This window comes from Chlorocebus sabaeus, chromosome 29, assembly GCF_047675955.1.
Source record: "Chlorocebus sabaeus isolate Y175 chromosome 29, mChlSab1.0.hap1, whole genome shotgun sequence".
Lineage (NCBI taxonomy): Eukaryota > Metazoa > Chordata > Mammalia > Primates > Cercopithecidae > Chlorocebus > Chlorocebus sabaeus.
The window spans coordinates 3639557-3651595 of record NC_132932.1 but is presented as its reverse complement, the minus strand read 5'-3'; the positions used below and the strand labels follow the sequence as shown (position 1 = coordinate 3651595).

Genomic DNA, 12039 nt, shown 5'->3' with positions numbered 1-12039 from the left:
AGCACCCAGCGGAGCCCCTCCTTGCCTGTCTACCCCATTTTGGGGATGAGGGGGCTGACAGCATTTCTCGCTCTGCCTCCGAGATGGAGAAGCTGGCTTCTAGCATAATCACCCCTCGCTTCATCAGTGGCTGCAGCTGTGCCGACAGTTGGCACAAGGGCAAGGTGAACACATGTTAATCGAGTGGCTGATGGCCGCCATATGGACTGCTAGGAATGATGCCGGAGAGATTCCGGAAATTGTGAGTAAATGGCCATCATATGCTGATTTGGTACAAGTATCCCTGGAGATGGGTATGCGGCAGGCTATGTTTGATCTGAATACCTAGAGGCTAGATGATGAACATTTTATCTCCCAGATGAGGGATCTTGTGCTGGGCTGGCAGCCTCTGAGTGCTTTTGGCTGTCTAGCTGCTGTTCTTACTCCATATGTGGGGTGCCACATAGAGGAAGTGACTACTGCTATGGCAGCCCTCGAGGAGGCAGAAGGCCAACAGCGGGACTGGGGAATCCACGCTATAAAGAAGGGGAAGATGCCCCCTGCACAGGTAACCACCCCGCGAAATAAAAAGGGACCCTAGCGGGTGACCCGTACGCAGATGTGGCTGGATTTACTTGCAGCTGGGCTTGCTGGGAAGCAACTGACAGGAAACCCAATGGAATGCTGTTGGCTCTGTGGAGGCAATTGTCCCCCCAGCAGCAATTACGGATAATAGCCGAGGGGGGCAAAATACTGTTGCTCAACCCAGCCCCGTCCGGACACGGCAGCTCAAGGACTATTTGCAGATGGGTGAAGAGACCGGGCCCTTCCTGTTTGATTAGGAACTGGCTGAAGTGCTTGGCTTGGTGGGGGGGCTGGACGACTGGCGGCCTCATGTGGAACTGGCAATCCACTAATCCCCCACCAACGTACAGCAGATCCTAGCACTGGTAGATACTGGTGCAGACTGCAGTCTTGTTTATGGGAACACAGGTAAGTTTCCGGGAAAAGCTGCATTCATTGATGGTTATGGGGGCCAGTCAGTGAAAGTGAAACCGGTGTCTCTGCATCTTGGCTTCCAGCCTGTACACTATATATGTTTCTCCTATACCTGAATATATTCTGGGGGTGGACATTTTGCATGGTCTGGACTTACACACCATGGCCAGAGAATTCAGACTCCAGGTTCGTGTACCAAGGCCGGTACTGTGTAGGCTTATACACGTCACCAGCCCCAAGTTCTGCCACAACCCCAACAGGTTATCTCCATTCGTCAATACCATTTGTCAGAGGGGCATACAAAGATAACTGAGACGATTAAGAAGTTAGAGGAGGTGCAAATAGTGTGTGACATCCATACCCCCTACAGTTCCCTGGTATGTCCAGTTGGAAAGCCTGATGGGACTTGGAGGATGAGAGTGGATTACCAGGAGTGAATAAGGTGACACCCCCTCTGCATGCAGCTATTCCATGGATTTGAGGGACTACCTGACAATGGAACTGGGACAGTACCACTTTGTAGTGGACTTAGCTAATGGATTCTTCTCCATCGACATTGCTCCAGAGAGCCAGAAATAGTTGGTCTTCACATGGGAAGGGTGACAATGGACTTTCACTGTGCTGCCACAGGGCTGTGTGCCTAGCCCCACCATTTGTCATGGTCTTGTTGCCATGGACTTAGATGCCTGGAAATGTCCAAAAGGGGTCTGTCTGTTTCATTACACTGATGATACCATGTTAACCTCTGATTCTCTTGCAGATTAAGAAGGAGCAGTGTCCCTCTTGCGGCAAGAGTTGGCAGCATGCGGCTGGTATGTCAACAAATCCAAGGTCCAAGGGTCCGGATTGTCTGCCAAATTCTTGGGAGTTGTTTGATCAGATAAGACAAACGCCATATCAGAGGCTGTCATTGATAAAATCCAGGCATGCGTCCGACCCCCCACGGTGAGGCGACTGCAGACTGTCGTGGGCCTCTTGGGGTATTGGCAGGTATTCGTGCCCCATTTGACTCAAATGATAAAACTGTTGTACCAGTTAACAAAAAAGGAGGCTACCTGGGATTGGGATGATGAGACTGAAACAAGCTTTCCGGCTGCCAAGCAGGCCATTCAGCAAGCACCGGACTTACAAGGAATTGATCACGGGTGTCCATTTGAACTTGATGTACATGTAGCCACAGATGGTTTCGGCTGGGCCTACGGCAGTGCATGGAGCTCTTTAGAATGCCAATAGGTTTTTGGTCCCAGCTGTGGAAGGGAGCTGAGCTCCGGTATTCACTGATAGAGAAGCATTTAGCTGCTGTATATGCTGCTGTTCAGGCCTGTGAGAGCTTGACAGCAAGGGTTGCAGTCACTGTGCGGATGACTTACCCAATAGCAGGGTGGGTGCATTCATGGGTAACAACCCCCCAGACTGGGGCAGCACAGACATCCACATTAGCAAAGCGGGGTGCCTTAGAACAGCAGAGTATGCTAAGTACAAGTCTATTAGCAGCAGAGTTACAAGAGGTTTTAGGGCCTGTAGTCCTAACGCAAGATAAGGCCATGGGACCTGAGGCACCCCAGACCTTGAGCCATCACCATTTAAAGAAGGGCGCCCTCCCATTTCTGATGGGGCACAGTATACAAATAGGTCCAGCCGGGGTGCTACTGCTGCCTGGACTGCTGTAGCAGTCCAGCCTAGCATCGATACCATATGGTTTGATAACGGGTGCGGACAAAGCAGCCAAAGGGCTGAACTTAGAGTGGTGTGGACGGTGATTACTAAGAAGGAGTCGCCTACAGTACTTTGCACCAATAGCTGAGCAGTCTGTCGAGGTTTAACTTTGTGGCTGACTACCTGGAAGTTACAGAATTGGCTTGTAGGCCATCGGCCCATTTGGGGCCAAACCACGTGGAACGACCTCTGGGAAATAGGTCATCAGAAAGATGTAACTATCTATCGTGTGTCAGTCAGGTCATGTGTCTTTGGCCACCTCCGGTAATGATGAGGCAGATGCCTTGGCCAGGGTCTGATGGTGAGAGTCAGCACCTACACAAGATGTAGCCTTGTGGCTACATAGGAAACTGGGACATGCAGGGAGTAAACGAATGCAACAGGTCAGTAGGCACTGGAGTCTGACTTTGCCGTTGCAGGACATTTTGGAGTCCTGCTGGAAGTGCCCAGCGTGTGCTCCGGCATACCCCAAACGGAGGCACTGCCCAGTGTAACACAGCAACTAGGCCAGATGCCCTTAACCAGATGGGAAACAGATTCCAGTGGGCCACTGCCAAAATCACAGGGCTACACATATGCCTGTAGATACAGCCACTGGCTTGGTTTTTGCCTACCCTTGCAGGGCGGCTGACCAGCAACACACCATTGGAGCCCTGCAACACTTATGTGCCTTATACGGCTGTCTCCTGGCTGTTGAAAGTGATAGAACACATTTCACTGGACAGCAGGGACAACAGTGGGCACAGCAGATGGACATACAATAGGGATTTCATGTTTCTTATAACCCACAAGCCACTGGCATGATTGAGCAATATAACGGATTCCTGAAGAATGGGTTACAGTTGCATGTTGCTCCCCCATCTTTGCAGGGCTGGAGTTCCAGGTTGGACCAGCTACTTAGAAGGAATTGATCAGGGGCGCCCATCTGAACCTGATGTACATGTGACTACAGATGGTTTCAGCTGGGACCTATGGCAGCGCATGGAGCACTTTACACCAATAGGTTTTTGGTCCCAGCTGTGGAAGGGAGCTGAGCTCCGGTATTCACTGATAGAGAAGCATGTAGCTGCTGTATATGCTGCTCTTCAGGCCTGTGAGAGCTTGACAGAATAGGCTGCGGTCGCTGTGCGGAACGACTTGCCCAATAGCAGCGTGGGTGCATTCACGGGTAACAACCCCCCAGACTAGGGCAGCACAGACATCCACACCCAGGTTGGACTGATTACTTGCAAGGAATTGATCAGGGGCCAGTGCAACACATTTGCCATCTGGTTAAGGGCATCTGCCCTACCATCACTTAAAATTTTGTGTTAAAATTTCGAACGAGCGACCACGAAAAGGTGGCCCAGCCCTGGTGGAGACCCTGTTACCCTGGGCCACCATCCCCATCCAGCTACAGATACACACCATGGTATACACAACAATGGTAATAATCTATTGTTGCCTGCCCCAACGCCCCTGAAGGCAGGGGAACAGAAAAGCTGGTATTGGCCATGGACCCTCTAAGCACCCCATTGCAGATGGTTAGCTATTGTGGCCCCCTGGGGGGAGCATCTGCAGTATGACTTACATGTGACTCCTTGGGTATTTAATGTGTGACCTCCACGATTGACCATTCATAGGGGAACCGGCCAGGGAAGGGACCCTCCTATATATGTACTGTCTATGTGGCCTATTTTGAGCTCCCTGTGACTTTGGCTTGGGTACAAGCCCCAAAAGAACCATGGGGAGCTGAGAAGGTGTGGTGTCATCACCCAGGGCAGAAGCCCTTGGCAGCTGCATTGCTACCCAGAGAAGAAAAGTTAGCCTGTATTGGCCGGGCGCGGTAGCTCATCCCTGGAATCCCAGCACTTTGGGAGGCTGAGATGTGTGGATCACCTGAGGTTAGGAGTTCGAGACCAGCTTGACCAACATGGTGAAACTCCGTCTCTACTAAAAATACAAAAAACTAGCCAGGGGTGGTGGCGCATGTCTGTAATCCCAGCTACTTGGGAAGCTGAGACAGGAGAATTGCTTGAACCCAGGAGTCAGAGGTTGCAGTGAGCCAAGCTTGTGCCACTGCACTCCGGCCTCAGCAACAGAGTGAAACTCTGTCTCAAAAAAACAACAAAAAAGAAAAGTTAGCCTGTATTTTGCCTGAGGGACGTGATTTACCCGTTAATACCTGTGCCTGCTTTGTTGTTCTGGCTATAGGCTGACACGCTCCCATAGCACTATGGACTGGGCCCACACCTCCGCTGATGTGATCAGTGTCTCCAGCGGTTGGATCTGCTCCACCCTTCCAGCAGCAGCTGCGGACAGTTTGCCCTGGAACGTGTGTCCTGCTTCTGTGAAGAACTGGACATGGCTAGAAGCTTGGGGTCCCACGGACAATGGGTGGGATGCCACAGGGCGGGCTTTGGATAGAGGACATCACAAAACCTATGGCAAAGCTGCCCCTTGGCTGACTTCTAGTGTCCATGATGGATGGGGCTGGCTAATGGGAGAACACGTGGTGCCCCCATTGCAGGTATCACAATGTATAGAGCAGCACGGGGTAAAGTCACTGTGGGATGGATGGTTGCCTACTGAGGTTTGTGCAAATATAACATGTGCCACCTCGCCAAGGGTGTGGTGGAACAAGCGGCCTTACCAAGGCCAGGCCCACGTGGACTTTGTGCCCCCTGGGAGTTTATGGGTCTGTGGGGACACAGGATGGCCATATCTGCCAGCCAATTGGACTGGACATTGTACCTGGGGTTGGCCCTATGTGCCTGCCACTGTGCTTCCCACATTGACTAGTCGCGGCATAACTGGGAGCCACTGTGTTCCAGCTTTTTGCCAGTGCAGCAGGCCCCCCGGTGGTTCTATCCCTTAGCAATGACGATCCCTGGAGCAGGCATCATTACTGTAGAAAAGCAGGTTGCAGCCTTTGCAGACCACACAGCTCCGGCCTGAGGTGCCCTCCTTTGGTTAACTGATGAAGTTGATCAGATCAGGAAGGTGGCGCTGCAAAACTGGACGGCCTTAGACATAGTCGCAGCTGCCCAAGGTGGCACCTGTGCCCTTGTAGGGACACCATGTTGTACATTTATCCCTGACAATCACCAGAATACAATGGCAGCTTTACAAGGAGTGTCATAGGAGATTAAGGTGACTGAGCACCTTACTGATGACCGCCTGCAGAGACAGTGGGCGTCTTTGGGCTCTGGCCTACATTGGGCTCTCATAATCATAGGTAGCATAACAGGAATATTAGTGGTAGGTTGTTCCTCTCTGTGTTGTGGCTGTGGCCTATGGGTCCAGGGTGTGTCATATGTGCACGGGTCCCCACCAAAAGGATTCCTAGTCCTAGCGGGTGGAGTGTGAGGAACATGGCTGTGTGCGGTCAAGCAGGCATAGAGCAGCAGGCATAGGCCAAGGTAAACAGCCTAGATGACTCATCGGGATTGGGGCACAAGCGCACAGTCCCATATCTTATATAATCATAGCCATGTAGGCACAACATAAAGAAGCTCCCCACCTGGCTCTCAGTCACTATCGTTTGTGTAGTGTATAAATGTAACACTGACCCTGTGAAGGGGCTGCTGAAGAAAGCCATGTCTCATTTACCTGCTGTCTCTTGAGTGTTCTTCCAGCTCCCGGCCCCACATCCACCCACTCCCCTCAGCCCTCAGCTGGGGCTAGAACCTAACCCTGAGCATGACAGAGATGCACAGAGGGTTGTAAGCAGAGAAACAACAAGCTCCTAGGATTTGAAAGAATCATTCTGACTACTTTGTGGAAAATAGATTTGAGGGCACAAGGACAAAACAGAGAGACCTGCTAAAGGGCTGCTGCAATAGGGCAGATGAGAAATGGTGATGGCTTCGACTAGAGCAGTGGTGGTGGAGGAGGTGGTGAGAAATGTTTGAATTCTGGAAATGTTCTGATGACAGAGCCAATATCATTCATTAAGGGATTGAACATGAGTTGTAAGAGAGAAGAATAAAGGATAATTCCAAGATTATTTGTTTCATAGTTCTTCTAAATATCTGAAGAAGTATCGGAAGTTAAATACTCAACAGTGTAGCTAGGAATTAAGTGAAAAATACCTGTGATTTCTAGTTCTTGTTCATCAGATGAGTCAGGACATATCTGGCTGAACTGTAGGATGTAAACACTGAATACCCCACTGGTAGCGGGGGAATAGAGACGAAGAGGGTGTTCTGAGGGTCTAGTCGTTGCATAGACAGTGAAAGCCTCCCTCCCCCCAACACACGCAGCCACATACCCTTTTCAAATAAGCAGAGTGAACCACTAGGCTGTCTTTTCCCTCTTTGAGTTTCTTGCTCATACCACATTCCATTTCTGTGGCTTGGAAAGTAAGGAGGATTGCAGAGGCAAAATAATTTGGCACATAGTTGTACCCAAAAGAAAATGTAACTAGGGAAGATCAAGGACCAGCTAGAAGGGGGTGATTCTGAGGAACGCAGAGTAGGACACAGGGTTCTTATAGAGTAACCCCGTCCTGCATGGTCTCTGGCTGTGGCCTGTAGAGGAACTTGGTAGTATATGTAGCCCCCAGGGCAATTCCAGTTACATCTTGGGAGCTTTTTTCCTGAAAAATAACCATTCCTATGCTGGGCATGGTGGCTCACAATGGTAATCCAAGCACTTTGGGAGACCGAGGCGGGTGGATCACCTGAGGTTAGGAGTTCGAGACCAGCCTGGCCAGAATGGTGAAACCTTGTCTCTACTAAAAATACAAAATATTAGCCAGGTGTGGTGGTGCAGGCCTGTAATCCCTGCTACTTGGGAGGCTGAGGCAGGAGAATCTCTTGAACCTGGGAGGTGGAGGTTGCAGCGAGCCCATATTACACCACTGCACTCCAGCCTGGGCAACAAGAGCAAAACTCCATCGAGAGAGAGAGAGAGAGAGAGAGAGAGAGAGAGAGAGAGAGAGAGAGAGAGAGAGAGAGAGAGAGAGAGAGAGAGAGAAAGCTTGACTCAGCAGTGGATGGTTAAAAAAGTTTCACAGGTGACTCTAATATGCAGACACGATTGCAAATCCCTGTGGAGAAATTCATTCCCGAAAGGCTACACCATCGAATTCCCCACCCCCACGCACACACAGAAGGGTTCAGTGAGCTCAGGCTTGAATGACAGAGCCCAGGCTTTATTATGTGACAAGACCTTCGCCCCATCTGCTGGCCCCTGCCCTTACAAAGTGAGGGTTATGTGAAACTGTTAAAATATGCCTGTCCTGAATGAACAATTCCTGGATAATAACAAAGAACTGCAAAAGTGAAAAGGTGATTGACTTAAAATAATGCTTATGTAAAAGAAATACTACATGATATGTGGTAGCACCTGGTATGTATCCTCATAATGTAATACCATGACAAAGAGCATTTTTGCCTAAAGATGAAATACATATATTTGAAATAATGGAGCATTAGATAGTACTCACGTACTAGCTTCAGACGGTGCTTAGTTTGTGCGATGGTGTTTAACATGAATAAGTCCGTGGTTTTATTGGGATGTCCACCGACAGAAAATCTGTGACTTTATGGGGGCCAGCTGACTGAGAGAGAAAAAAAATACAGGGCTCGTCCGGGATTTGAACCCGGGACCTCTCGCACCCTAAGCGAGAATCATACCCCTAGACCAACGAGCCACCTATAAAGTTCATTTGGGTTACTAAACTTCAATAAGGAAAAGTTTTAGCCACGTCTACAGTTGGTCACTGTCGTCTTCTATAAATATGGGCATGGGTGACACCTAGTGGATAAAATTAATCACTGCAGGTTTTCTCACCTAAATTCCGGAAGGCGGCGCCTTTTGACTGCAGATCCCTTTTAGGAAAAATGTTCAGGCGTCAGCGGGAATAATTTAGCTGCATGTTTTCACTTCCGAGTGAGCCAAAGATGCTGCAGAACAGGGAGCAGGCAAATCAGGGACCGTCCCAAGTTATCCGGTGACCGGAAGGCATCTCGTCCTTAGCAGGTACCGACCGCCGTGCCCGCGACCGGCGAAAGCTGTCGCCGCAGGGCGCCCTCCGTGGAGAGACCCCGAGGCAGAAGAGGACCCTGACGCTGCCCGGTGACCCGCCTTGCCTGGCACGGGGCTGGCGCTCCAAACCGTTAGACCTGACAAGATTACCCTCCCTCTCTCGGGACACCTTTCGAAACATGTATTATAACTCTTTCCACCAATTTCAAATAGTGCGGCTTAAAAGATGAAGGAGAGCTAAACAAACCAGAAAGAAAAGAAAGAAAAAATCCGGTAAAACTACAAATACAGGATCATGAAGTTGGCAGGTGGGGAGGGTAAGGGAGAAAAGGGTAGAGAATATGTTCCTAATTGCCGGCTGGTAGCGTGGCCGAGCGGTCTAAGGCGCTGGATTAAGGCTCCAGTCTCTTCGGGGGCGTGGGTTCGAATCCCACCGCTGCCATGTGGGTCTTTTTTTTCCTTGGAAAAACCATCCGTCTATTCCGATTACTGTACTGGCGCTACCACGTTAACACAGTCTCTTCACCTTTCTTTAGCACCCAATCTCGTATCTCCAGTTGGTAAAGAATGTAGCTGTGCGCTATTTTGGAATGTCCCCTATTTCTGAGTCTTTCATAATGTGAAGTACTTCATAAAGACTGTAAAATCCTCTGAAGATCATAAAGATGCTTTTGAATCCATGGTTTCCCAAAGGAGGGAAAGTGCTAGGACATTCATAAAATTCATGTGTGGCCTTTGCTTTGCCTTTAAGTGGACGAGCGTATTTTGAGCTCTTTGCCTTTAAGTAGACGAGCGTAATTTGCACTTTTCTAGTTTTTGAGGAGTACAGAAAGATGAATAAAATAATGCCTACCCACAAGGGAAACTCACAGTCCAAACTGGAAAAATAAATCCTACAATTACGAAAAACGGTCTTGAAACACTGTAAAACATCATTGAGTAGAAAACAAATGCGGCATAAGGACAGTAGCAGTGATGTGGGAAGGATGGTGAAGGGACCGTGGGCTGGGCTGTTAGAATGCAAGCGGTGGCAATTCTCATATTCCTGACTGTGTGACTTGGGCAAGCTGCTTACCCTTTGTGTGCCTCTATTTCCTCATTTGTACAATGGAGATAATACATACCTCTATTATGAAAATTAGTAAATATATGTAAGGTGCTTAGTGTATAGTCTGCAGAGACAAGAAAGCTCAATTTAGGTTTCCATTTGTAACATAATTCCATAGCCATGGCTATTATCCCTAGGAAGATTCCAATCTGACTCCACAGAAACTGGAAATAAATTGCCATTTAATTGTGGCCTCTGGAGATCAGCAGGTGTGCCCAGGAGTGTGGTAATATTCGTCCATCCATTCATCTATTCATTATTAATTGCCAACTATGTATAGTACACGTTGCTAAGTGCTGAGTATACAAAATCGAGCACAACAAAAGATTTGCCTTCCTGGAGCTTATATCCTTGTAGGGGAAACAGAAAGAAAGAAGGAAAGAACTGCATGTAATAATATTAACAGCAATAAATTAGTGTAGGGTATAATGGCAATTGGAGGCTATTTTGGAAAGAGTGGTCAAGGAAGTTGTCTCTAAAGAGGTAACATTTGAGCCCAGAAGGAGTGAGAGAGAGGGAGGGATACAAATATTTGAGGAAGTGATGTTCTAGGCAAAGGAAACAGTAAATGAAAAGTCCGGAACAAGAAACAAGGCCCATGAATTTGAGGAACAGTGGGAGGGCCAGTATAGCTAGAAGAAAGTGAGTGAGGAGGAGGAGGAGGGGGTAAGCAGTTGCTATCAGAGGGACAGACACCACCGGAACACACAAGAGCTCGATCACAGATTCTGTTCTAAATGTGAGAAGTTATCGGCTGCTTTTAAGTGGAGGAGAGTATTATTTGGCTTACATTTTAATAGGATAACTCTGGCCGTTCTCTAGAATAGGGAATAGAGAAAAAGTAGGAAGATGAATTAGAAGGCTATCATGGGATTTGTAAGAGTTGAAGGAGAGTTTAAACTAGGGTGATAATGAGTGTGTTGGGAAATAGATGAAGATAGAACAGTGGATTGGATGTGATGTTGGAGAAACCGGATAAATGATGGATCTGTTTCCTGAGATAGGGGTGGTGGTTGGAGAGCAATTGGAAGAGGAGTGGCAGGAAATCAAGGGTATCATTTGAGACAAGTTAATTCTGAGATGCCTGTAACTCGTTCACATGCTGGGGCAAGCAGGTGACTATATCTACAAATCTAGGTCCAGGCTTATGAATAGGAGTCATCAGTATACGATGCTATGTTAAGCCTCATGACTTGATAAGTATATAGAGAGAAACAAAAAAATGGGCAAGGGGAGAGCAAGATAACACTCAAATATTGAGAGGTCAGGAGAGGAGGAGCCATCAAAAGAGAGTGAAAAGTAGCCTCCTGAGATGAGAAATGAAGTAGGACGAAGACTGAAAAGTGACCTTTAGCTCTGGAAACATCAAAGCCGTTGGTAACCTTGACAAGAGCCATTTCAAGTGGAGTGGTGGAGAAAAAAGGCCTGATCATAACTGGTAGAGGACAGCATGAGGGCAGGAAGTTGAGATACATAACGCATAACTTTTAAGAACTTTTATTTTTATCTATGCAGAAGAAAGAGCATTAGCAAGAGTGGTTAAGAAGGCGTTTTTGTTAAGGATTGGTGATACTGCAGCTGTTTGGGGTTTGTATGCTAATGGGAATGATTGGCACACTGGGGGAAATAGCTGCTGTGTGTGTTCTTAGGGGCTTGGGGGTGAAGGTGCGGAGGTAATGTTGATTTCAGAAACCAAGTCCTTACCTAAAGGAGAGGAAATGGAAAATTCATCTGATGTGAAACTGAAGGAGCTGTCCTTAAATATGAAAAGTGAAAGATGGGCCTTGAAACAAGACAGAAGACAGAGACGATGAGTGTTGATGTGGGTAAGTTAGTCCATCTGCTTCCAGGAAGGGCTATAGTTCACTTCTAATGGAATCATTTTATTCTGTAATAGTTATTCACACAATAAAGTAAGTTGCTAAGGGTTCACAAAACATTATTTTTGAAGTTAACATTTCAAAATTTGCCTGTGGAGATACACTTTCCCTCATCACTCTATTGCTCCACTGGAGTTCACAGAATTCATTGCTTACCTCACAGTACAAAACAAACAAACAAGCAAACAAAAAGCAGAAAGGGTGGGGGGAAAGGAAAGAAAGGAAAAGGAGAAGAAAAGGCAATGTTATGTAATAACATATAAAGCCCTTTTTATTTATTTTATTTATTTTTTTGAGACAGAGTCTCGCTCTGTAGCCCAGGCTAGAGTGCAGTGGCACCATCTCGGCTCACTGCAAGCTCCGCCTCCCGGGTTCACGCCATTC

At 48.0% G+C, this 12039-nt stretch overlaps 2 non-coding genes across 2 annotated transcripts; one reads left to right on the top strand and one right to left on the bottom strand.

Moving 5' to 3' along the window:
• Positions 1-8260: 8260 nt before the first annotated feature.
• On the bottom strand, positions 8261-8332 carry TRNAP-AGG (transfer RNA proline (anticodon AGG)). Its single transcript has one exon. It is a non-coding gene; the product is annotated as a tRNA-Pro (tRNA).
• A 695-nt stretch (positions 8333-9027) lies between these two features.
• On the top strand, positions 9028-9109 carry TRNAL-AAG (transfer RNA leucine (anticodon AAG)). Its single transcript has one exon. It is a non-coding gene; the product is annotated as a tRNA-Leu (tRNA).
• Positions 9110-12039: the final 2930 nt, after the last annotated feature.